Consider the following 26,040-nt stretch of genomic DNA (forward strand, 5'->3'; position numbering starts at 1 on the left):
CATGCTGTAGGTTGAGCTCCCTCTCCATTGAGAGCTGGATGTTCTCCCCCAGCTACAGATTTACTGCTAGCCACTCCAGCATTATAGCCGTAGATATAGCGTCTGGGGATACGCTATTTTTATCTATAGGCTGCCTTTTCAGGGTGCCACGAGAACCCCTAGAACGGTATGCAAGTGTAGTGCACGTTCTGCTTTGCCCACTTTTCTAAAATCCTGTATGGTAAGGGTTACGCATTATTGATCTCATTCCATTTCTCTGAGTTGGTTTAGACCCCGGTACCTTGGGCTCCACTCAACTAGTGTGTCTCTGTCGACACACTCTGGAAGCATCGCTCCCTTCACATTGAGGGTTATTGTGAGTATTGTTCTTTCTTTCAAGCGTTAATCCTCTCTGAGGAGTTGAGTTCCTCGCTCCATGGGCTGTACTTGTGGTAGTATTGAGCAGTGCTCCCCTTTATCAGAGGGTTACCTGGAATGAGCAACGTTATTCCTCTGAAATTCGGAGTTCTCCTCTCACATGAGAAGTTTGAGTTCTCCGTTTCTCCAGAGCACCTAGAACCAGCAGCATCAGGTGAATTAGGCCCTTCCTCTGCCTCCCTGATGCGCTGAGTGTTTGGCTAGCTTGCAGCATGCTTACCCTTCTGATTTTAACAATCATGCTGCAGGTCGAGCCCCCTCTCGTTGAGAGCTGGGTTTGTGCTCCCTCAACCAAGGAAAACTACTGCTAGCCATTCGGGCTGGGGTTTACGCTTTCATGCTACCCTGTCTGGTCTACCGTATCCGGGTCGCCCTGAGGTGTTTTTCCCGATCACCAGGATATCCCCTTGAGGCATCACGCCCCCTCACCATTGAGGGTTATTGTGAGTATGATGTCTATTTTGAGCGTTAATCCTCTCTGAGGAGTTAGATTCCTCGCTCCATGGGCTGTCCTCGTGGTAGTATTGAGACAATGCTCCCCTTTTATCAAAGGGTTACCTGGAATGAGAGTTTGGCTAGACTGCAGTATGCTTACCCCTCTGATTTTCATTCATGCTGCAGGTCGAGCTCCCTCTCGTTGAGAGCTGGGTTTGTGCTCCCTCAGCCAAGGTAAACTACTGCTAGCGTTCCTGCATTGGAACATGCTGTAGGCCGAGCCCCCTTCTCGACTGAGAGCTAGGTGTGTTGCCCCCACAGCTAAGTAAACTATTGCTAGCTGTTCCAGTTTGGAACATGCTGCAGGTCGAGCCCCATCTCGGTTTGAGAGCTGAGTGTGTTGCTCCCTCAGCTGAATAACTTTCCACCATTCCACCATTGGAACATGCTGTAGGTTGAGCTCCCTCTCGATTGAGAGCTGGATGTTTGCTCCCTCAGCTACTGCTAGCCACCTAGCCACTCCAGCATTATAGCCGTAGATATAGCGTCTGGGGATACGCTATTTTTATCTATAGGCTGCCTTTTCAGGGTGCCACGAGAAACCCCTAGAACGGTATGCAAGTGTAGTGCACGTTATGCTTTGCCCACTTTTCTAAAATCCACATAAGTGGTAAGTGTGCACGTTATGCTTTGCCCACTTTTCTAAAAATCCTGTATGGTAAGAGCTACGCGCAAGACTTCGTGCTCTTTTTGAGTGGTTTAAAACCCCGGTTCTGCCTTGGGCACCACTCCCCCTATGTATGGTTCCGCCTTGGGCACCACTCCTCCTATGTATCCTCTGGATACCTACTTAGCAGGGTATTGCTACTAAGGATCTGTTGAGACAGTTCCTTCACCACATGCGAAGACAAACGTGCGGTAGCCCCTGTGTGACAGGCCAAGACTAGTATGATTCTAGGCTCTTGGTCGTATTCCCTTAAAGGAATCTATTTCTGATTCCAAGTCTTGAGCTCTACCCCGGGCCCAGGAGTCTGGCCCTAACAGGTAAGTATTTTGGGGTATGTAGCCTAGGCCTTTGGCCGTAGGGAATAACGTCACTGACAGCCGTCTAACGTCCCAGGGGCAACTCCTATGGCAATATGGTAGAGTTGGTACTTAGTGCTCGCCATGGTTTCTGGCATGTACTCCCCTCAGCATGGTGGCGTGAGTATACTGTTCCCCATAGCGACCCCTAGAGGACGCAGTTCGAAGTTCCCATGAAAGGGAACTTCTCGGGTTACTTATGTAACCATGGTTCCCTGAGTAGGGAACGAGACACTGCGTCCTCTAGGTTTCTTGCCATGCTGCGGACGCAAGCTTCAGACGAAGAAGTGAATGATGTGTGCTCCCGGTGCCTATTTATACTATAGTCGCACCGGTAGTGACGTCATGGCTGTCGCCGGCCAACGAGTTGGTGTTTTTTCAATGTATGATTCAGACATGGGTCACGACGAGGCGTTCCCCATAGCGACCTCTAGAGGACGAAGTGTCTCGTTCCCTACTCAGGGATCCATGGTTACATAAGTAACCCGAGACATTCATGAAAGACCCGCGACTGGCAGATCAATGTGCTACTACTTTTCTCTCCAATACGGTAGGAAGTTAAATGAAATGCAATGTGGAGGATGTTAACTGTGACAAGATGATTGACAGGCCAATTTACAGTGACAGGGTGCGTGAATCTAGTCTATGGTATGCGACAGAGCATCCGTTAAAGACACAATTGTGTGACATGATAGTATGTCCTAAAGCTTGCCTATACTTTTCTACTACACACTCAAAAGTGTGTACTTTTTCTTCACCAAAAGAGTACATACTTTATGGGCATAGTATAAGTAGGCACATTGAAACGCAGCATAAGTCTATAGTGTCATTGTGTCGCCTGCCAATGATGTCATACACCCTCGATTTCAATGTTTTGTTTTGTAGAAAACATGGAAACACCAAAGACGCTTTAATATGTTGTGCGTTTGATTAGACAGGTGATGACCGCACTATAATTAGCATTGAGTAGCATTATAACAGAACTTTCAAACGTATCTAGTATGATAAAACAGCGCTGCTTTACCCCACATACACACGACCGGAAGGAGCGGAAGCTCTAAAGTGTGGCATAATAAAAGCTCCACTGCTTTCGAGCCGTGTGTCTCTCTCGTCTCTCAGTAGCAATTGCTTCAGCGGCCTCGTTTCGCTTCGATGGCTTTCCGCCTCACTCTGCTTCATACTACGATGTTAATAAATCTTTAATACATTCGCTCATCAATGAACATGATTTCTGCCTGAGTCCCGTCGGATTGCGTCGGCTGTGGGGATGAAGACGACAACTCCCATGATTCCACACTCAGTCACGGCTTCATCAATTTATGGCTTTGTTTCTTTTGAATACGCGCCCTCTAGCGGTGAAAACTTATATGTTGTACCTTTAATCTTATTTTGTGGTTTCATTTATTTTCCACACAATTAATAGCTTTGATGGGGTGGACCAGTAACACCCACCTGTAGCGTCGCCATTCATTAATGGTATGATTTAATGTGTTCTGCATTTGAATCCAGTACAGTAATGAATTATAATTGTATAATTATAAATTACACTATAAAACTATACATAAGCTACCCATCTGCCATGAACTCATGAACAAGCATTAATATACCCATGTATAAGTGAACCATGATACCTCAACATTGCTGTAAGTGGATCTGCTGTAACCACGCCCACAGCAGAAAAGATTGGCAGGTTCAATGACGTCAACAACTTCCCAGCGGCAAACAGCTGCTCACCCTGGATTAATAGCAGTGTGTGGCAAATCAATGAAATAATGACAGTATATCAACGTGATGGAGCAAAAGCCTTGGAGCAGACACTTGAAGGGCATGTTTATTTTCAGGAGCAGATATTTGGAACAGCGTTTACTTGATAAAAAAAAAATTTAAAATAAAAAAAAAAACGTAAAAGGTTTCCAAGCAATATAATGGTTTAAAATTACTAAATGCACAGGTTATTGCATTAATATACATATGAAAAAAACTATTCTTAAAGAAACACTGTATAAACTGGATTCCCTTTTTGATTTGGTCCAAGCATGTGTAACATCTTTTCCAAATTTAAAACATATTAATTAAATAATAGAAGTATAAAAGTAGGCACATTATTTCATCGGATCAGACTAAATATTGAATATTAACCAAGATGAATAGGTATAATTACAACAAAGAATATAAAAGACTTTTACCTGGGAAGTGGAATTATTCTGCACTTAAACAGAATCACTGGGGTTCACGACAAGAAAGAAAGAAATTACTTTATAGTATATAATGATCATATATCATATGACTTTCTCTGCCAGAACAAAACAGACTACTCTCTCCAAAAAATGGATTGGATTTTATGCAACTCAACAATCACATAACTCCTTTTATCAAGGTAAAAGAGCAATCGCACACTGTCAGTATTTTTCTACTGAGGACCAAAAAAATGTCTAATACACAATAGTGTTTGATTCAAGAAAAATAGCCTTGATAACTTTCAGAAATTGCTGTAAGTCCATTTATTGCACTTCTTTGCTTTTAAGAACTGGTGAGCAGAAACTGGATCAAATCATTTGACTTTATCTTCCTAAAGTACTGTATGTACTATGTGCATTCTTTTACTGACACACTTTACCAATCCAGGCTAATAGTCAAGAGAGAGTACAGGGACTGAGAAAGAAGATGAGAGAGTGTGCACCTGTTTGAAGCAGACATGATCAGCGTTCAGTGATAGTCTGACTTGGACAGATCAGAAGTCGTGGCCCTCAGTTCACTATTGAATGCACACTCCCTCATTTTAATTCCACCCAGTGATGGGAGCTTAGTGATATTTTTGGCCACCAGAAACGATCCTAATTACCTGATAAAAAAAGATCTCTTTCTAGAAGCAATGAACAAAACAATGAAACAATTATGGAAAAACAGATTTATGCAAACACCTCAGGAATGAAGAACAGAAGTCAGTTTTCAGCTTGGCACTTTCTTTATCAGTTACGAAAGCTTAAAACTGGGTCAGACATCTTGGGAGTTTCCACTCAGAACTCTGTTGATTTTGTTCTATGAATCAATACTGCTCTCTTTCTCTCTTATTTGAACACATTTACACACTTAGATGTGCAAAGTTCGTAATATCAACACTAGCTGTTTGCAGTGGTAATATTGACAAAATATTGAAATATTACTAGATAGAATTAGCTGACAGAAGTAAAATTTGACCCTAATGGAACAATTGGTTGTCTGTTCTTTTTTGGTGACATGCATTTTTGGCTTGTGTAAAATGGCGACTACTTTGAACTCATTGTAAACATGAGAGAGCGTCTTGTTAAATGGCTTTATCATCACAGAAGTGTTTTTTTTTTTTTGCTTTAAGCCAGTGATGGTGAGTGAAGAACTAAAGGGACTACTATTGGCGGCAGGGTCTACTATTTAAAAAATGGTAACAGAAAATAACATATCACATCCTGTTCTGTGCCGCCCCATCTGATTCTACTCCAAGATCAGGAAATATGTGAATAAATGACAGCTCTCATCCTACCTACATTATGTATAGTGCATACAGTACACTATATAAGCTATATCCAATATGAGTTTCTGTATACAGGTACATCTCAAAAAATTAGAATATCATGAAAAAGGTCAATATTTTTTGACCATTTAAAGGCTCAGGAAACCTTTGCAGGTGTTTTGAGGTAATTAGCAGATTAGGGTGTGACACCATGACTTTCCAATATTGAACTTTTTCCCAATATTCTAAATTTCTGAGAAACTGAATTTTGGGTTTTCATTATCTGTAAGCCATAATCATCAAAATTTCAAGAAATAAAGGCTTGAAATATTTAACTCTATGTGTAATGAATCTATATAATATATGGGGTTCACTTTCTGAAATGAGTGACAAAAAATATTGACCTTTTTCATTATATTCTAATTTTTTTAGATGTACCTGTACAATATGTGCTATAAATGACCAGCTATATGCAGAAAAAGAGAATGAGAGAATAGAGAGAGTTTAACGCTCCTCTCTGAGCAGTTAATGAGTTTAAGGATATGATCAACACATCCCGCTCAAGAACATCCAATCAAATTCAGCAGCAACCGCAGGACTGCTTATGATCTGTGCAACACATCGGGACACAAGCAGAGCTATTCTTCATCCCACATGAAGCAGTGATCAAAAACCAACAAATTCCCTTTGAAGGAAAGACCTCAAAACACAAGTTAGATACTTTTAAAATCCTGCATATCCTGCTCCTCATAAATATTACATTTATGATTGCTCTTCATTCGGTTGTAATGTTTAATAAATAAACAGCGCCGAGTTTGGTAAATCTTCTTTGAGGGTCTATATCGCTACCTCCTTGTCATCTTGAGAATAATCTAAACTGAAGTTTGGAATTTAGGGACAAACCTTTTTTTTTTTAATTAAACATTCTTCCTTGCCTGTCTTCAGGCAAATTTGGTATGGCTTCATATCTAAGGTTCAACTCAAAGGTTTGGACTAGCACAAAATAGATACCCTGCTGTCAATGTCCTTTTAAAGGGGCCGTTTTGGAATCTCTGGTCTTCTAGTTGCCTGGCACTGAGAGAATGTATCCCGATCGGCTCTTGGTGAAGTCTGGCTGTGATTGGTTGATCTTGGTTTCCACGATGACAGTGCACTTCCTTCCATTCATACTGCAGTGAATGGGGCTGACAATGTTCACCTGTAGCTTCCTCTTCTCACTAGAAACAGAGAGCGAGAGAGAGAGAGAGAGAGAGAGAGAGAGAGAGTCACTGAAATATTCCATATGCTCTTGTTTTTGTTTTGATCCACAGAGCTCTGTGTGCTTGTCGCATCTGGTTGGTTGGTTCTGGGGCATTTTACGCCAGACTGTCTCGCTGACGGGATCAATGAAGCACAAGAGTAATTGAGAGAGAGAGAGAGAGCGGCTGTGTTTTTAGAGAGGGGTAAATGGAAATATAAATGTTCAAATGTATCACACACACTCTGCAGTTGAAGTCAATAGATCCAACTGCTAAAAGCCTTGTTAAACCTAGAAAACATATTAGCTCCATTTATATATATATATATACAGCATGGCCTCGCCCCCTATGCTGCCTTTTCCCGAGGGCGGGGTTTATTACGTCACGAACCCGGGAGGTAACTTCTTGTAGTCCCTACCAGCCGTTTTTGTAGGCATTCAACTGCCAGAATTTTAAATCGCAATCAACCACCCCTTTAAAGGAGACCTATTTTAAAGGAGCCCCTTTTTACAATATAATGTAAATCTCATGTGTCTCCAGAATTTGTCTGTGAAGGTAGCAGCTGGGAAAGAAATCACAGGGTTATTAGATCTGTGTGGCAGTAATATACAGTAAATAAATAAAAAAAGCCACTGCTCTCGTCTCCTCTGAGGCTGGGACTCTAAATAGTGTTTTGTGTTCGTCAGTGCAGCCAAAGATAGAACAGTTAGCATGGTTTGCTCGAACGTTCGCCATGGCATTAGAACTAGTACACTGTTGTCGCAATGGGGGAAACATGCAGATTAAGGGGTGGTAATATTATAATAGGATCCCCTTTCTATGTCACGGGGGTGGAGAGAAATCTGATGAGCTCATTTTTTCACAAGCTTGCAAAGAAAGGCTAACCAAAAACAATTTACTAGTTGATCTTTTTCACATTTTCTGGGTTGGTAAATGCACCGGGCACCCGATTATAGCACTTAAACAAGGAAAAAGTCAGATTTTCATGATATGTCACCTTTAAAATGACCATAAAAACAGACAACTTCATGGCTTGAATAATACAAAAGTTTCACTGCAGAATTAATGTAAGGGCTTTTATAAAATCAGAAACTTTACATTTATGCTTTTAAATCATTAAAAAGATTGGCTATTGTTTAAGAAAATGAGAAGCGAGTTGAAATTGTTTTTTTTTTCACAAATGCTGTCTATTGAATTTAACATATACTGATCTCAGAACATTGTTAATACTCTTGCATGAAAAATCCCATCTCCCCAAAACTAATTTATCTGCCCATTGTAAAACATTATTAAAGATTCTATAGGTGTTTATTGTAGTAGAACCAAAACAACTTAATTGTCTTCTAAATCAGAAGTCTGATTCAGAAGAGTGACCTTCACCAGGCAGCTTTTTAAAGAAATCCTGCAGATGATAAACTCCCCATTATAAAGCTCTGGCTCCATAAGTTATTGTACCAGCAGATTGCTGCGCCAGACGTTTCTATGGCAACCCAATGAACCCCATCATGTGGTAGGGCTGCTCCAGTCAGTCAACAGATTGTCTCAACCAGCATCAATCTCTCCTATCATTCACAAACGGTCGGAAAACTCTGGATTTACTCAGTGTATAGTATACAATTCCCTCAGCTTCTTAAGGCAGCAATGAAAGGTTAAACATTATTAAAGATTCTATAGGTGTTTATTGTAGTAGAACCAAAACAACTTAATTGTCTTCTAAATCAGAAGTCTGATTCAGAAGAGTGACCTTCACCAGGCAGCTTTTTAAAGAAATCCTGCAGATGATAAACTCCCCATTATAAAGCTCTGGCTCCATAAGTTATTGTACCAGCAGATTGCTGCGCCAGACGTTTCTATGGCAACCCAATGAACCCCATCATGTGGTAGGGCTGCTCCAGTCAGTCAACAGATTGTCTCAACCAGCATCAATCTCTCCTATCATTCACAAACGGTCGGAAAACTCTGGATTCTTCTTAAGGCAGCAATGAAAGGTTAGTCGATAAATGGCTTGAGGTGTAGTTAAGTTTTGATTTTAGCAGCAGGGAACGGCATGAAAACTGTATATTTCCCCATACTGAGTGTCCCTCTGTGAGCCCAACTCTCTCACACAGTGCTGGGGAGCAGACAGCTCCGCATGGCCCACTGAAAAATCAATTCTTTCCAGCCCTCCTCTCCCCTGTGCCTCTGCCCTTCTCGCCAACTGACTCACCACCTTTGAGGCCTGCTCTGCTACCACTCTGGATTCTTCTTAAGGCAGCAATGAAAGGTTAGTCGATAAATGGCTTGAGGTGTAGTTAAGTTTTGATTTTAGCAGCAGGGAACGGCATGAAAACTGTATATTTCCCCATGCTGAGTGTCCCTCTGTGAGCCCAACTCTCTCACACAGTGCTGGGGAGCAGACAGCTCCGCATGGCCCACTGAAAAATCAATTATTTCCAGCCCTCCTCTCCCCTGTGCCTCTGCCCTTCTCGCCAACTGCCTCACCACCTTTGAGGCCTGCTCTGCTACCCAGAATAGAAGGAGTATTAAGGGAAGGTAAAGGGGGAGGGGAAGTGAGCACTCAGGAGATGATGTTGTCTAGTGCCAGACAGCATCATGACTATGTCTGTATATAGGCCTATCTGTATTCTCACACATAATTGTGCATTTCATCAGTTAGGGGAAATTTACTAGGATAAATAAACACGTATGCACCTTTACGAAGACTTTCTATTTTTTTCTATTCTAAGATTTCTATAGATATAAAACGACACTAACAGGCATTTCTGACACTCAAATCACATTTAAAAATATATATCATTGCATTATATAACAAAATTTCAAACCAAGTGGCATTTATTTTAAAGAATGTTTCCACAAGCATACTTTTCAAGTATGCTTTCAAATATTGCACAAAAATAAGTTTAAAGTGTATTATTTATAATAATAATAATACACTAAAATAAAAATAATAAACACTTTATGTATGTACGTACATGTTTAAAAACATTATTAAAATTAATTAACACACAGTTAGAAAAATAATACATATACTATATATATAAGAATATATATACTACTATAATACTAATATACAACACCTGTTGTTAATTGTTATGGAGCTAGTTTGTTCTGAAAACATCTAGCAACATGTATTTGTAGATGCCACCTGCTTTAATATCATATTTGAGGTATTCCCACATTTTTTTTGTCATCCGAGCCCTATGACAATAAATATAATATATAATAAATATTGTTAATAAATATTATAATAAACGTTATTGTTTTCATTTTAACAATTATATTTAATTTTAATATATATTTTTACATTTAATTATGATTCAATTAATTATTAGCTTTTCATCACCTCACAAACCCCCTTAGTTTTATTTAATTAAATGAAATTCATTAATTTAAAGCTTAATTTATGTGTCTAAATATTTTGGGACCACTTTAAAATAAAATGTCCATCAATATCGAGTTGCTTTATCTCGACTTTTAATGCTTTGCTTTTTGTGTATGTGCCATAAAAAAACAAACCCTATAGAGCAATGAAGCTTAAATAAATATTTTCTCCTTCTCTTTCTCAGTGTGCACGCACTGAAGGTTAGCAGGCCAAAAGTAGGATTTTCTTAACTGAGCCTCCATTGCCAGACCAGCAGATGCAACTGTGGTTCAGATAGCTAACAGTCTCTTATGATCACTATTCTGCATCTGTATTTATCTGCAAAGCAATTTGGCTGTAGCAGATTTAGTGGGTCGAGGAAAGAGGGAAAGTGGAAGGAGAGAATAATGAATGTGTGTCTGCAACAGTCACACCCCACCTCCCAAAATAGCAGATATGCCCTTGGGCTAATCCATCTTCACATCCTCAAAAAGAAAAAAAAAAGCTAAAAAGTATTATGCTTGCTGTGCACTTCAGAGAAGAGAGAGGCAGCATCCCAGCATCCTTTGCTTCATATGCCCCACCCGGTAACCTGACTGCACAGCTTTCCTCACATGGTGTTGTCACATACTTCACGTGTGCAGGTCTCTCACCCTTACTCTCTCTTTTGCAAACACGGACTGACTTCCTCAGGCTGTAAGCACCTTTTTGAAGTTGCTATTATTAAATCTTGTCCTACAGTAGAGGGATTATAGGGAGCACAGCTTGTGATAGTGGAAATTATTTTGAACCATGATCCCTAAATTCAAAATATGGATGGACTACAACAAATCAAATTATACCTCATTGATTAATTAATGAACAATTAAGCTTTGCTACATTTGATTTTCATTGGCATTTAGTTCATTTTCAATGTGTGAAATCTACCAAAAGGAGCATGACGTTCATTGAAGCACCAGCACTGATGATGAATAAGCCGAGTAGACAGATTACTGTAGGAAATATAATTATTCAGCTTCCTCAAATCTGTCTGTGCAGTAAAGCCCGCCTTCTAAAACTACTATTTATCAAACACAAGCAGAAGCTTTAGCTTCTAATATGTATCAGATCAGTGGTGGGGCATCACTGCCTTTGCTCTTTTTCACAATTTTAAAGAGTGCTGTTAAGGAGGAGATTACAAAGTAGGCCATTTAGAAGCACAGAGAGAAAAGGCTTAGCAAGAAGAAATATTGATCAAAGCTGGGGCTCTTCTCAGAGAACAGCGGGCATGAATACGAAAGAGGGAAAGGAGGAGAAAGAGTGAGGAGGGGAAAAAGCTAGAGGGATGAGCATGTAAGTGAAAATGAGAGTTCAAAATAGGAAACAATGGCCGACAGAGAGGCCAGGCCTGCAGGGAAATACACAGTCAAAATGCTTTGCTTGGTAACCAAATAGTGCGTTTCATGTGGTAACATCTAAATGAACAGGTTTCATTAAAATAAGAAACCAAATATTACTAAATCCTTTTATGCATGAATTCTAAATTTGAAAGAAATCATTCTATTAATTATAAACGTTTTAAAATTCAGAATAAAATAATCATTGCCAATCTGTTTTTTAACAAAGGGCATTTTAAGAGTTTATTGTCGTTAATAATAATAATATAGAAAGTCAAAAGTATAATGTACATATATTATTATATTTAAATATTATTAAAAAAAAAGACTCAAAGGTCAAATCAATGAAGATGGTTTGAAAATATTACACTGACTGGTTAAAACGTATTTTAAAATGCACCAAAGAGTTAATATAACTGAATCAGCATGACTCTAATATGTAAGTCAATTTGAAGGCTCAGATCAGATCAAAGCAGGCAGTTGCTCCATATATACTTCTTACGGTATATATCTACATGGTTTCAAGCTTAAGAGACATCTGCAGGTCTACTCCTTGACTAAAGTGTGTTCCCGTCAGGTTACCAGGAACTGAAATTACCGACAGCAGTAATATTTAGGCAGTATATTTGCAGACAGACTTCTTCTTCTTGAGGGTTCATAGGGATCAAAAAGTGGACCTGTGCTGAAGGCTTAGAATGAATCGTATCATTAATATAATTCATTCTGATGAACCGCAGGTGTGTGGGTGCAGTATGGACCTAATAATTTCAACTTTCTCTGTGAAGGGTGAGGTAAACCATTCACCGATTTGTAGTAGACAATCTGTTCCTCAGTGGTCACAATACAATGGGACAGATGCCCCATGAAAATCAGCACACTTTATACATCCGTCACCCATTGTTATCTGCCCTGTTGGCTACGGAGGAGACAATGTCACTTCCTGAAAGAATCCCCATGGGAGCTGCACAATCAAAATGACATTTTTGGGGGGACAATACTTTAAAACAGTCTGGGTCAATTTCTGGTCACTTAAAATCATAAAAATAATCCTGAGAGACACAACATGTTGATATTATTATATGACAGTCTAATACAGTGCGTGCATAATTATTAAGAATGTTGATATTCTGATCACATTTTTTTCCAAGCACATTTGACGAATTCTAAACCACATCAATCTTAATAACTAATATTATTTTTGTATTTAATCACTTATAAGTGATATATAACTGTCCATGAAGGCTGGAAGTGAAAAACTTCTTGTATTCAGGTGTGCATAATTATTAAGCAGGTTTTCTTTTACAGATAAAATGAGCTAAGAAAGAGATTTAATCCCCATGAGAAATATTCAAAACTAATGCAATACAGAAACTGCAAAGTTAAAGGGGTCATATGATGCGATTTCAAGTTTTCCTTTCTCTCACTCTCTTTGGAGTGTTACAAGCTGTTCGTGAATAGATAAGATCCCTAAAGTTGCAAAGACTAAAGTCTCAAACCCAAAGAGATATTCTTTATAAAAGTTAAGACTCGTCCACGCCCTCCTAAAACTCCTAGTTTAAACACGACCCCACATGTCTACGTCACTGTGTGGGAAGAGTTGCATAACCGCCCAAATGTTCACACAAAGAAAGAAGGCGTAACTTTGATTCTCATTGTTGTTGCCGCCACCGCCATGTTGTGGGGATGCAGTGTGTTTCGTTATGAAAGCGAAACTACTTTGTTTGGTCTTCCAAAAGAGGACACAACTAGAAATCAGTGGTTAAGTTGTATTTACAACACTGTTCCAGAACAGTACAACCCAAATATTCAGATGTGAGCAACGCTTTTTATGGAGGACGAGAACTGTGACACGGCATCACAGTATGGTAAGGGGCATAACATTTCCGTCACATACTTGAGGCATTCGGCCAATCACAGCGCACTGGATAGCGGGCCAATCAAAAGACACCTCGTTTTTCAGAACGATGAGCTTTGTAAAAATCGACGCGTTTCAGAAAGGCGGAGCACAGAGGAGAAACAATAATGTACAGTATGTGGAAAATAATGTGTTTTTTTTTTTACCTTAAACCGTATAAACACATTTCATTAAAACCAAATACACAAAATAATGTTCTTTTTAGCAACATCATATGACCCCTTGAAACTGCATAAACACATTTTATTACACCAAATGCACAAAATAATGTTATTTTTTAGCAACGTCATACGACCCCTTTAAGACATGACCATTGGACAACAAAATGCTCATTGGGTCAGCGGGGTCAGAAAAAAAACAGGTGGAGAAGAAAAGACATGTTAACTGCAAAATAATTAAGAATTAATGTGAAGAATTAGGTGTAAAACCATCAGGAACCATTTAGTCGCCAGTTCCACCATTTCCCAGAACTGAAACCTACCTGGGGTCTCCAGAATTACAAGGTGTCAGGTTCTCAGAGACTTTGCTTAGGTAAAAATTCCTAAACAAAAATCCTCACTTAATAAGAATAACATGCTGAAGTGTTGTGAAATACATGAAGACTTATTTTAGGCTTTGTAGACAGATAAGTTGACAATGATTCTTGAAGGACCAGCATTACATCCTCTTGTACCACTGTTTGAAGAATTTATCTTCCAGAATCTGGCAGTAAGTTTTAGAAGCTCATTTTTAGTCAATCTCTGCAAGACAGAATTTTCAGGATAGGAGATTAACTAAAAATTAACTCCCAAAACTTACTGTCAGATTCACAAAATTAATAGTAGGTATTAAGACTGATGTGGTTTGGAATTCGTAAAATGTGCTTGGGAAAAATATGATCAGAAAGAATATCAGCGTGCCTAATAATTATGCACGCACTGTAGGTGGAAATCAATAGTGTTAATGCAGATTTCACAGAGCATGGCAGGTAGCAAGGACAGCCTAGCACTTCATTTGCAGCAAGAGGCTGTAGCTGGAGTCAAGCATGACTTACCAAACCTCCAGATAATGTCTATATACCCATAAAGCTCCTTACTGTCATTCATCAGTGTCTGAACATGAAAGCACAGAGCAGAGCCTCAGCAGAGGATGACTGCAGGAGGGGCAGTGCATGTAACAACTGGTAATAAAAGACCAGAGATGTGAAGAAAGAGAGGAGAGACTGGAGGTATAAAAAAGTGGAATGGAGAGGCTCCTGGAGAGTGAGGATATGAGAGTGAGGATATTTCAGATATTTTTCTAACTCCAAACCCAAGCCAGAGTGCAACAAGCAATTCACTAAAAAAAGCTATTTCTCAGTGTATTCCTTGCATATACACCATCATTTAAAAGTTTGGGGTCAGTAATAAAAAAGTCCCCTATGCTCACCAAGGTTGCATTTATTTGATTAAAAATATAACGAAAACAGTAATACGATGCATCACTACTATAAACAGTAATTTGCAAATAAAGTGCCCCTATTATGGGTTATGAAAGGTTAATATTTTGGTTTTGGGAGTCCCCAACAACAGGTTGACATGCATGCAAGGTCAAAAAACACTTTCATTGTCTTTTCAATGTCGACTCCCAAACGATTCGCTCAACGATTCATTTTTCCAAACCCCTCCTTTGCGTGACGCTAATCTGCGGTGATTGGTCCGATCGGTCTCATTTTCATTTCATCATGCCTGTAATGCTTGATAAAGCAGTGTTTGTGAGCACAGTGCTGCTTTGTGTACAGCATTACCGGGGAAACCGCTATTTTTACCGCTCCAAAAGTGGCACCTAGTGGCAAAGAATGAATTTACATTTTCATTCGGACCAACACCAAAAGACCAACAAGTGGGCAGGCAATATGCTAATGTTTCATGTTGAAGTCAACATGAAACGGCTTGGGATTCGTTTTAAAAACGACTCGTTTCAATGATTCAGAGTCCACTCTTTCTTTTGAGAGACAATAACTTTATACATGGTGCACTTTCAGATTTAAAACTTTGCAGGAAGTTTTCATTCACCTAGAGCTGTGTTACACACTGCATAAAAGGTACTTTTCAAAAATCCATAATAGGGGTACTTTAATATATATTTTTATTTTAATATATTCCAAAATGTAATTTTTTCCTGTGATGGCCTTTTTTTCTTCAGTGCCACATAAATAATCCTTGAGAAATCATTCTAATACTCGGGAGTTGGTCCTCAAGAAACAATTTTTAATTATTTGATTAATGTGATAACAGTTGTGCTGTCTAATATTTTTGTGGAAACCAATATAACAACTTTTTAAGGATTCGCTGATAAACAGAAAGTTGAAAAATACAACACTTGAATTTATTGAGGTATTTGCAGGAAGTTTTCATTCACCTAGAGCTGTGTTACACACTGCATAAAAGGTACTTTTCAAAAATCCTTTTGTCCTTTTTGTGGAAACCAATATAACAACTTTTTAAGGATTCGCTGATAAACAGAAAGTTGAAAAATACAGCACTTGAATTTATTGAGGTTTTTTTTTTTTTTTGCAAAAGGCCTATTATACATGTTTGTAAGGTATTGCAACTTTTGATTTTGAATTTGAATCAGGGTAGCAAATAGGAAGTAAAATTATATTTGAATTTGAATTGAATTAGAAAATTCTGAAAGTTAAATTTGAATAGAAATAGAAATTCAACATTAATAAATGTAATCTTTAAATACTATACTACATTATAACATACAATATAATGCTATATAAACAAGTGGCAAAAAGCCAAAAAATAACAGTAATCACTGCATTAATGAGGGATATTATAGCAGTAGCCTAAAAGAAATATAGTCATAATAGCTCCAGTAGAAACAGTAAGCGTAACTGCATTAGTAATAGTAACGATAATAGTAGCAATTACGAAGACAGAAACTGTAATTATGGTAGTGGTGGTAAAGACAGCAACATATGTATTGTAAATGTATAAGCATTTGATTATGTTCAATTAGAAGAAATGAGAGGATTGTAAACAAACAGAACGGTAGGTAAAATGGCTGTGGAAACATTAGATGTAGCCTAGGTGCCCAAGAGTCACACATACAGAGAGAAGGGAGAGGAGGGGTGTTGTACATGAGCCAGCGAAGCATCCTCCCATCATCACATCTCGGGCTGCTTGGAATGCAGAGAGTAAAAGAATGTAAGACACAAGGGCAGTGGGGGTGGAGCCGCACGAGAGAGAGACGCGGCAATGCAGAGCTAGCACAGGAGAAAGTAGGTCAGATTCATCCACTCCAATTCAAATGCACACCAGCACAATATCATACCATCCACCTACACTCCAACAGCCATATAAATCCCCCAACCTGTTCTTCAGCTAAGCCTTTCTGTACAGTTCAGTTCAGGATGACTAAACACACAAACACACCCAGCTCATAAATAAATAGCACAACACTGAACAACAATGTACTGTACGTATTTGATGTGACAACAAACTAGTTGCTAGTACAAAAATAAAATTAGATAAATGTGAATATTGAATGAATACTTTCACTAATCACTTATTTTGAGGCAACATGTCCAACAGTGACCCCAGTGGTCAAGTTTCTTCCATGAGCTTGTGTTTTTGAATGCTGTGTTCATTTATGGAGCTGGTAATGCTGCATCTGTGTTAATTAATTGTTGTGATTGATTGCTATGTTGTGCCTGGCAGCGTTTAGTGTTTAATTGCTTATGTCTGGAGTTGTTGTTGCACCACCTATTGGACTGGATGGTGAAATGCTGGACAAGGCACATGAGAATAATGGCGGTTGCTACAGCTTTACCATAATAACAATACCCAAACAAAGGATAGTAATAATAAATGACAGGTTACTGTACTATATACAGTAGGTATTTTACTATATATGTAGGTACTGTACTATATAGGTAATGCACTATATGTGTTTTAAAACAATGTGAAAATGGTTTAAATAAACGTAATAAATAGTATGTTAATATGCACGATTGTTAAAATGTTTGGAGTCAGTATGTTTTTTTTTTTAGTATTAAATTAATACTTAATTCAGGTAGGATGCATTAAATTAATCAAAAGTGAGAGTAAAATCACATTTATAATGTGACAGAAGATTTCTATTTTAAATAAATGCTGTTCTTTTGAACATTCAACTTGAACTATTTGAACTTTTGGTAACACTTTACTTAAAGCCTTTATGTATAATGCATTATAAAGGATTATTAAAGGGTTTAACGCATTATATAATTATTCATAATCTGTCTTGTTGTAAATAATAACCAAATTTAATATGCATAGTGTAACAATGAATTGATAGTGTTATAATGTATTAACTGTGGTTACAATTATTCATGAGATTGTACAACGCATTATAAGGTGCATTACAAGGCATAATTAATGCACTAAAACTACTTTTATAATGCATTATACAAAGGCTTTAAGTAAAGTGTAAAAAGTAGCACCGTTTCCACAAAATATTAAGTAGCACAACTGTTTTCAACATTGATGATAATAATATAAGAAATATTTCTTGTGTACCAAACCAGCTGACTTTTGAAGGATCGTGTAACATTATTTTAAATATATTAAAACAGAAAACAGCTATTTTTAACTGTAATAATATTTTCACCAAGCTACAGATTTTACTGGATTGTTGATTAAATAAATGCAGCCTTGGTGAACAGTGTGTGGTGAGTCTTCTTTCAAAACATTAAAAAACACAAAAACTTATCATCTCCTCACTTTAATGCAGTAATAAATATATATTTTCTATTGATAGTGTAGCATAAAAGGTTCCATATTCCTTTAACTGAGTAAAAATCAAAAGGAAAGTGGAACCTGAATTTACACTTGACTAATAAACAAATGCAGAGAGTAGACTTGTGCATGTAAGCACATCAAAGATTGTGAATTCCCGCTTTTTCGTTTCGCTCGGATAGGACAAAATGAGTTTTCCCTCTGCAGGCTACTGTAAGCGACTCATTTACATACGAATTTCAGTATAATCACTGCAACAGGCAATTCATAGCAGCCTTTACCTTGAAAGGGCAGGCAAATTAAGCTATTTAGACAATCCTCACTCTCTCTCTTTCACTCATTAGTATTCTAAACCGGCAGGCCAACTAATGGACTAAATATCAGACAGACATGGATCGTCTAGTTGCTATGGAAACTGCATCTGCAGCAGCCAGAGTGAGGTGAGAAATACAGAGGAAAAAAGAAACAGATAGAGATGGAATGAGAAAGAGAACTAGTGGAGCCTGAGAGAAATAATGGCAGACAAAACAGGAGGAAAAGAAAAATGAGAGAACTAGAGGGACAAATGAGAGGGGTCTAAACTTGACCATTTGGAGCCTGGAAAAGCGTTCAGCATGAAGGACGACCTTGCTGAAGGACACAATGATTGCAGCCAGCACCTCGACACAAAGACGCTGGCAAACAGACTAATGAGTCCTGAAAAAACATTCACATTATTGTGTGCCTTTATAATCCAGCACATTAGGCACAGAGTAGCTTCCTATCCCAGCTCTATGCTGTATCATGCCTGCTTCTCATTACACTGACGCTATAACACACACTTAAGCCAGCAAGCATCTTTGGAATTAGAAATCTGATCCCATCAATGAAGGAAATTCACTTATGTGTCTGCTCCAAAACTCTCCTCTCAAAATTATTGATTTATAAAGAAAAGCACTGGAAAAACAATTATTGATTTAATAAATTATTATTGTCATATTTGGTGTTTTCTGTACTAACAATTTGGTTTAACCCTAAAAAGGTGGGAATACAAACATTTGAGAGGCTGTGAGGAGAGGCAGTGAAAGTGAAAAATAACATTTATATATATATAAATTAATAAAAAATAAAAATCTAGTTAGAAATAAAATATTAATATATTTTTGATCAATTTAATGCATGCTTGCTATATAAATATTATATACATTTTAAAATGCAATTTATTCCTGTGATGACAAAGCTGGATTTTCAGCAGCCATTCCTCCAGTCTTCTGTGTCACATGATCCTTCAGAAATCATTCTAATATATGCTGATCTGATGCTCAAGAAACATTTATTATTATTATTATTTATGTTGCAAATAGTTGTGCTGCTTAATTTTGTAGAGGCCATGATACATGTATTTTTTAGGATTTCTTGATGACTAAAAAGTTCAAAAGAACAGCATTTATTTGAAAAATGTTTTTACTGTAACTTTTGATCAATTTAATGCATCAGTGCTATATACATATTAATCATATTAATTTGTTTCAAAACTAGATTTTATTTTTATTCATTTATTTTTTTTATTTTTTATACATATTATCATTGCATTTTAATAACAGAACATGATTATTTGTACTGTTATTTTAATTGTCAAATTGAGCTTAGTGTTCAAGGACAGCACATTGTCTTCACTCTTAGTAATGTGACAAGACCTTGTCAGTCTGTCACACATGAACATGTCAACTCAAATTTAATTAACTGATTTGCTTCTCTCTCTCAAAGGTTCACGGGAAGGAAAAAACCATGCCATTTTTTGGTATAGTTTAAATCAATATATCTATATTAATGAATTAAGTATGGCTTCTGAAAACATTCAACAAAATCGAAATACACTACAGCATGTTAACATACAGCATAGTTTAGATAAATAAGAAATAAAACTGGGGTGTATAAACGGGGTAGTATGAAAGTGGCCAGAACCAACATGATCCCTATCCCATCATGCCCATAGCAATCAGGTATCAACCTCAGATTTACAGCTGGACCACTATGGGTATTGCTGTAAATTCCCTCTCTCTCACACACACACACAAACACACACATTCAGACTCTTTAGTCTCCACTCGTTTGCAGCACTGCACATTAACAGCATTACAGAGAAGTGCAGATTGGAATCTGGCCCAGTTTTGTTAGCGAGGGCATGAAGGTCATTCTGAAGCACTCTGGGTATTAAGCACACAGAAAGTGATCAAAGAGCAAGTTGGGATCAATAGAGAGTAATGGCATGTGATTGTGCTGAGTTGAGAGAGTAAAAAAAAAGAGAGAAAAGACTGATCATCTGGATTTTTAGCAGTGCACAAGGAAGCAATAAAGCGAAGCCCTGAAGCCAAGAGAAAATCAAACCTGAATGATGATTTAATATTAGTAAGTGATTACTGCCAACGAGTTTTTCAATGACCCATTGACCTTCTATATGCATGTCAATATATAATTACAGTCAGAGGAAGATGCAAAGCCTCAAGGACTTGCTTTCCTACTGCCTGAAGCACAAGTCTTTGACCCCACATCCTTAACACTATAATGATGTCAGAAGTTCAGAAAGGACACTCACTCAGACATCCAAACTCCTGTTTACTCTCCCAGGAGCTTTGAAACAGGATTTGAGTCCAAAAGGCACCATTCATTCCCTCAGAGAAGTGTTAAAAGGAGACAGACTTAATGAATTCCTGTAGAGAACTCTTTCATTTAATTTCACAAACCCCTTTCAAGCTCAAGCCACAGTGATCAATAGAGACAAGGGTCCTCATTCAGATGAGACACTAGCTGAGCTGACACCAACACCTTTGTTTCGAGCCCAATTTAAACAGATTACACAAACACACTGGAGTTGGCATCTCACAGTGGAATTCCCTCTTTTGAAAGAGTTACATAGTCTAATAATGGAGACTGAGGACTTTTCTTGCTGCAACAAAGTAGTCAACAGAACCTCAAGACTCGAAATAGTCTAGCTAATCCTGATCCGGGTCTTCACATGTTCTATTTAGTGCATGAGTGAAGCGCTCCTTGATATCTGTGACAGCTTGAGTGACAGCTACAGTGATGCAGACAGATGTGTGTGAGTGTCAGCGCATGTCGGACTGGGTATGTGTGGGTGTGAGTGTGTATCTGTCGGGCTGTAGTTTGAAACTCTTTGAATAATGCTTAAAGGCAGGTGTGATGGCTGGAGCACTGAGGTATTCCCTCTGTAGAGAGAAAGAGGTGCAGTGCTTCCTGTGTGCTGTGCATGCCAATGAAGAAGAGCCCGGTTAAAAATAGAGCTGCAGTCACACAACCTTAAATATTTAATTTCACACATCTCTACACTGGAAAAGAAGAGAGAAAGTAGGGAAAGATGAAAGAAATATTGAGCCTCCTTAGACAGCATTTTATAGGGATAGCTAAAAAAAAATGCAATTCTGTTATTAATTACTTACTATGATGTCATTCAAAACTTAGGCTAGGCTATATGGCCAAAATCATTTTTGTTGTTGCTTTCAGTTTGAGAATTCAACATATGTTGAAGGCTTACTAACACTCATTAATCTGATGCAGCAGAGAGTCCAGATTGATATAGTTCCATTCTAACTCGTTCTTCAGGGACTTGTTTGTGGTGCATCTCTGTTTCTCATACTGAAAGTTAGGGATTTAAACAAACCCCCGAATGTTTAACTTTGTAAACTCTAATTTTTCCTGCACGTTTTTTTAACAATGATTTTTACATTTACATTTTGGCAGCTGCTTTTACCAAAGCAACTTATATTACATTCATGCTCTACATTTGACCAGTTCATCCATTCACTGGAAATCAAACCTATGACCTTGGCATTGCTAACGCCATGCTTTACTGTTTGAGCTACAGGAATGCATTCCTTTAAAGAGCAGGTCATATGGGTTTTTGAAAAATATCTCTTTTGCAGTTTATAACGTAGCTATCCTTAAATGAAAACAATCTGCAAAGTTGTTAATCAAAAAAGTGCATGATAAATAAAGATATTGTCTCTCAAAAGAGAGAGTCGATTTTGAATCGCCTTAACGAGTCGTCATATTTTCGAATCTTTTGCCTGTTACCGCTATACGTCACTAGGTAACACATTTGCATAATCCCCGCCTGCCCGCAAAATACAAACAGAGTCTGACCTGCCAACAAACACTTCCGCTAGTTAGTGTGTTTACATCATGTTGAGAAGACGCTGTGTTCAAGGATACCACAGAAATACAATTTGAACATTTTGTTGTGTGCATGTCATTTTACCAAGGACTGCTTCTCTAATCTTGGCTTTTATCTTCGTTGGCTTTTTCTATCTTCTTAATTTGGACTAACAAGCTCTCCAAAGCACAACCTGGAAGTACGATTGATACGTTATGTGTACTTTTTCAGTGTCAAAATATAAAGTTTTTGTGCTAATATGGGATTTGAACATTAAAGCATGTCAACATATTCTGTTACACCAAATACACAAAATAATGATCTTTAAAAAAGCATCATATGACCCATTTAACATTATATCAGTTAATGAAATTACGGTATTTACCTGTAAATTTAAGTTAAAACCATAAAACCTAAAACTTTGCTACCATATTTTTTACGGTAAAATTCCAGCAACCACATCACATAGTTTATAATCATTGTGAAATTGCTGTTTATTTTGCTGCACCAGCAGTTATAGGGTTAATGCGGGAGAGATGAGCGGGTTAGTTATACAGCTGTTCTGCGTTCTGATTAAAGTTAAGACACAGAGCGTCTTTTGTCTGTCGTTCTTCAAACATTACAGATGCGGAAGAGACGAGTTAGTTAGGCTGGTGCGCATGTGATACAGCTGTTCTGTGTTCTGTAAAAGTTAAGACACAGAGCGTCTTTTGTCTGTCGTTCTTCAAACATTACAGTAGACATATTTTGGTTTACAAACAGTATTGTTTCCTCAGTTAGTCACGTTAGCACTCGGCTAACTTATCCACCATTATTGTTTTAAGTTTTCACAGTTTAGCAGCTAAACTTTAGCTGTGGGCACGATTAGCTTGCATAAGTGTTTTTGTATTTTATGTCATTATTATAAGAACGGATTGGAACACTATTGTTTTATGCAAAGGTGCTTTGTCAATGGTAGCGCTCGCTAACTTGCTCAAGGACTCCTCTCTGTGCCAATCACAACAGGTTTGGCCAGCTGACCAATCAGAGCAGAGTAGGCTTATGGAAGGGAGGGGTTTGCTCCGAACTTGCTTGGAACGAATCGTTTAGAAATCATTGGCAAATTACTCTAATATTAAATGTATATTCTGAGAAAATAACAATGTTTTCTGACCTTAGATGCATTTAAACCTGTTCTAGGGGACTCCAACACAATATTAGGACACTTTAAAGGAAATGTATATTCTGATTTAAATTTTTCCTTTCTCTTTGGAGTGTTACAAGCTCTTGGTGCATAAAGAAGATCTGTAAAGTTGCAAAGACTAAAGTCTCAAATCCAAAGAGATATTCTTTATAAAAGTTAAGAGTCAGCCACACCTACCTAAAACAGCTCATTCTAACACGCCCAAATGTTCACGCAAAGAAAGAAGGCGTAACTTTTATTCAAGGTGTAGTTTTGTTGTTTCCGCCGCCATCTGACTCACAGACTGTAAGTAAGTTTTTTATATTTAAAGAGTTTTTATATTTTATGTATTTAAAGCAAGTTTTTTGGGCAGTGTAGAGTAGGGCTTGTTGTTTGTCATTTCTCTGATCACAAATGCAGACATGGTTTTATGTTTACGCGGCGCGATGCAACACAACACGTAAAAAGACAGTATAAGTCATTATAATCAGTAATTATGTCCCCACTGGATGCAACGAATGCCTCGTTTATAATGGGTTTTAATGTTTTTGTCTCATCGCTCCGGCCGGACAGGGCATCATCACAGCATGGTAGGGGCGTAACATTTCCGTCATACGCTTGAGGTATTCGGCCAATCACAACGCACTGGATAGCTGGCCAATCACAGCACACCTCGCTTTTCAGACCGATGAGCTTTGTAAAAATCGACGGGTTCCAAAAAGGCGGGGCATAGTGGAGAAACAATAATGTACAGTACGTGGAAAATAATGTGTTTTTTAACCTTAAACCGCATAAACACATTTCATTACACCAATTACACAAAATAATGTTCTTTTTAGCAGCATCATATGACCCCTTTAAAATACCATATGACCTGCTTTAATACTCTAACATCAATAATCATCCCGGCGCTCCCGATTAGCCAATCCGGGCCTGCTAAAACTAAAGCTGAAATAAAAATACATTAAAACTAAATTAATTAGGCTGTGCAAAAAATCGATTGCGACTTTCATGCGCATCTCGTCAGTAAAGCCGCTTAGTAGTAAATCTCCAGCACGTGCTTTCAGATGGAGCGGCATTTACTACACAGAGCCGTAGTTCACTGACAAGCTACCAATCCGGGCCTGCTAAAACTAAAGCTGAAATAAAAATACATTAAAACTAAATTAATTAGGCTGTGCAAAAAATCGATTGCGACTTTCATGCGCATCTCGTCAGTAAAGCCGCTTAGTAGTAAATCTCCAGCACGTGCTTTCAGATGGAGCGGCAGTGAGAGCCGTAGTTCACTGACAAGCTATGCAAAATCGCATTCAAAATCGCAGGCGATTCATTGCCGATTATGAACGTGATTTTGTGTAGCTTGTCAGTGAACTACGGCTCTGTGTAGTAAATGCCGCTCCATCTGAAAGCACGTGCTGGAGATTTACTACTAATCACAGGAGCGGCTTTACTGACGAGATGCACATTAAAATCACATTCGATTTTTTGCACAGCCCTAATAGTAATAAATAAAAAGACTATTTTATTCAACATTTGTGGCTATCTACATTTATGATTATGATTTTCTATATTTATGCTGTCACAAACAGTGAGATATGATGAATGATGGTGTAGGATAAACACAAAGCAAGTTTCAGAGAAAAATAAAAATGTTGAGAGAGAAAGTGGGCACTTAACGAAATAATCCTCTCTATTTACGTACAGCCGAATGAGTTATCAGAGACTTTGTTGACAACATTCTTAATGCAATATTTTACTCGCATATGGCACAGACTGTGCCAGTCAGACTGATTTTCAATACATGGGATGCTCTTCCGATCTATTCATAGCACAGGAGAAACAGTTATGTCTGCAGTTTTCCCGTAAAGCCACTCTGGCAGAAAAGTCAAACCAGTTCAGTGTCAAACCTCAGCAAAACGTGCCCAGAGATCCAAACTCACTTAACAGCAACATCATGCATAATTGTAATAGGGTCAGTTTAATTGAAAATTATTTAAACAGACTTTTTGTACTAACTCTCAAAAGCTGCTATACAAGCTCTTTCCTAGGCGTCACTGTTGAAATCGCAATAGGAAGTGAACTGAGAGAGGAAGGAACATTCTCTCTGTGGTGGCTAGTGCTCAGGCTGCTGTGCAGGACAGCAGAGGAGAGATAAAGGTTAAGTACAGATCTACAGGGAGAGGAAAGCAGCAGAATACAGCAGCCTCAGAGCCTGGCCTTTTGTTCGGCAAATGGATCATGCTGATGGATGGATCCAGAGAGAGCTTACGGCTGCAGGTCATTAGCAGCGAAACGTTAGCAAGGTGTTTTCTAAAAAACACTCTGCTCGGGGGACACAGGGGCTTTATTTACAGAAAAAGCAGTGAAGCATCCTTTTAAGGCAAGTCAATATAACTCAGTACATTTACATGTGCAGTTGTTTTTGTAGTCGAACTACAGTCTTCATCTGTATGGCCTAGAACACACTACAATGCTTACTCAAATATTTGAAGGATTAAACGTTGAGCATCACCTCTGTATTTTGGAGCCACAAGGCTAATCCACATACATTCTGGATGAAACTGACATATTGTTCTGTATGTACTTCTAGTACTTTTTTTAAGTAAGAAACTGATTTCATTCAGCAGATTTGCATTAAATTGATCAAAAAGGAGAGTAAAAACAATGTTAT

At 38.1% G+C, this 26,040-nt stretch overlaps 1 pseudogene; it reads right to left on the reverse strand.

Moving 5' to 3' along the window:
- Positions 1-5,879: 5,879 nt before the first annotated feature.
- LOC107565657 (unconventional myosin-Id-like) overlaps positions 5,880-26,040 on the reverse strand; it is an 89,994-nt pseudogene continuing 69,833 nt past the window's right edge.

Source organism: Sinocyclocheilus grahami, unplaced genomic scaffold, assembly GCF_001515645.1.
Source record: "Sinocyclocheilus grahami isolate Dianchi unplaced genomic scaffold, SAMN03320097.WGS_v1.1 scaffold26.1, whole genome shotgun sequence".
In the NCBI taxonomy this organism is placed as follows: Eukaryota; Metazoa; Chordata; class Actinopteri; order Cypriniformes; family Cyprinidae; genus Sinocyclocheilus; species Sinocyclocheilus grahami.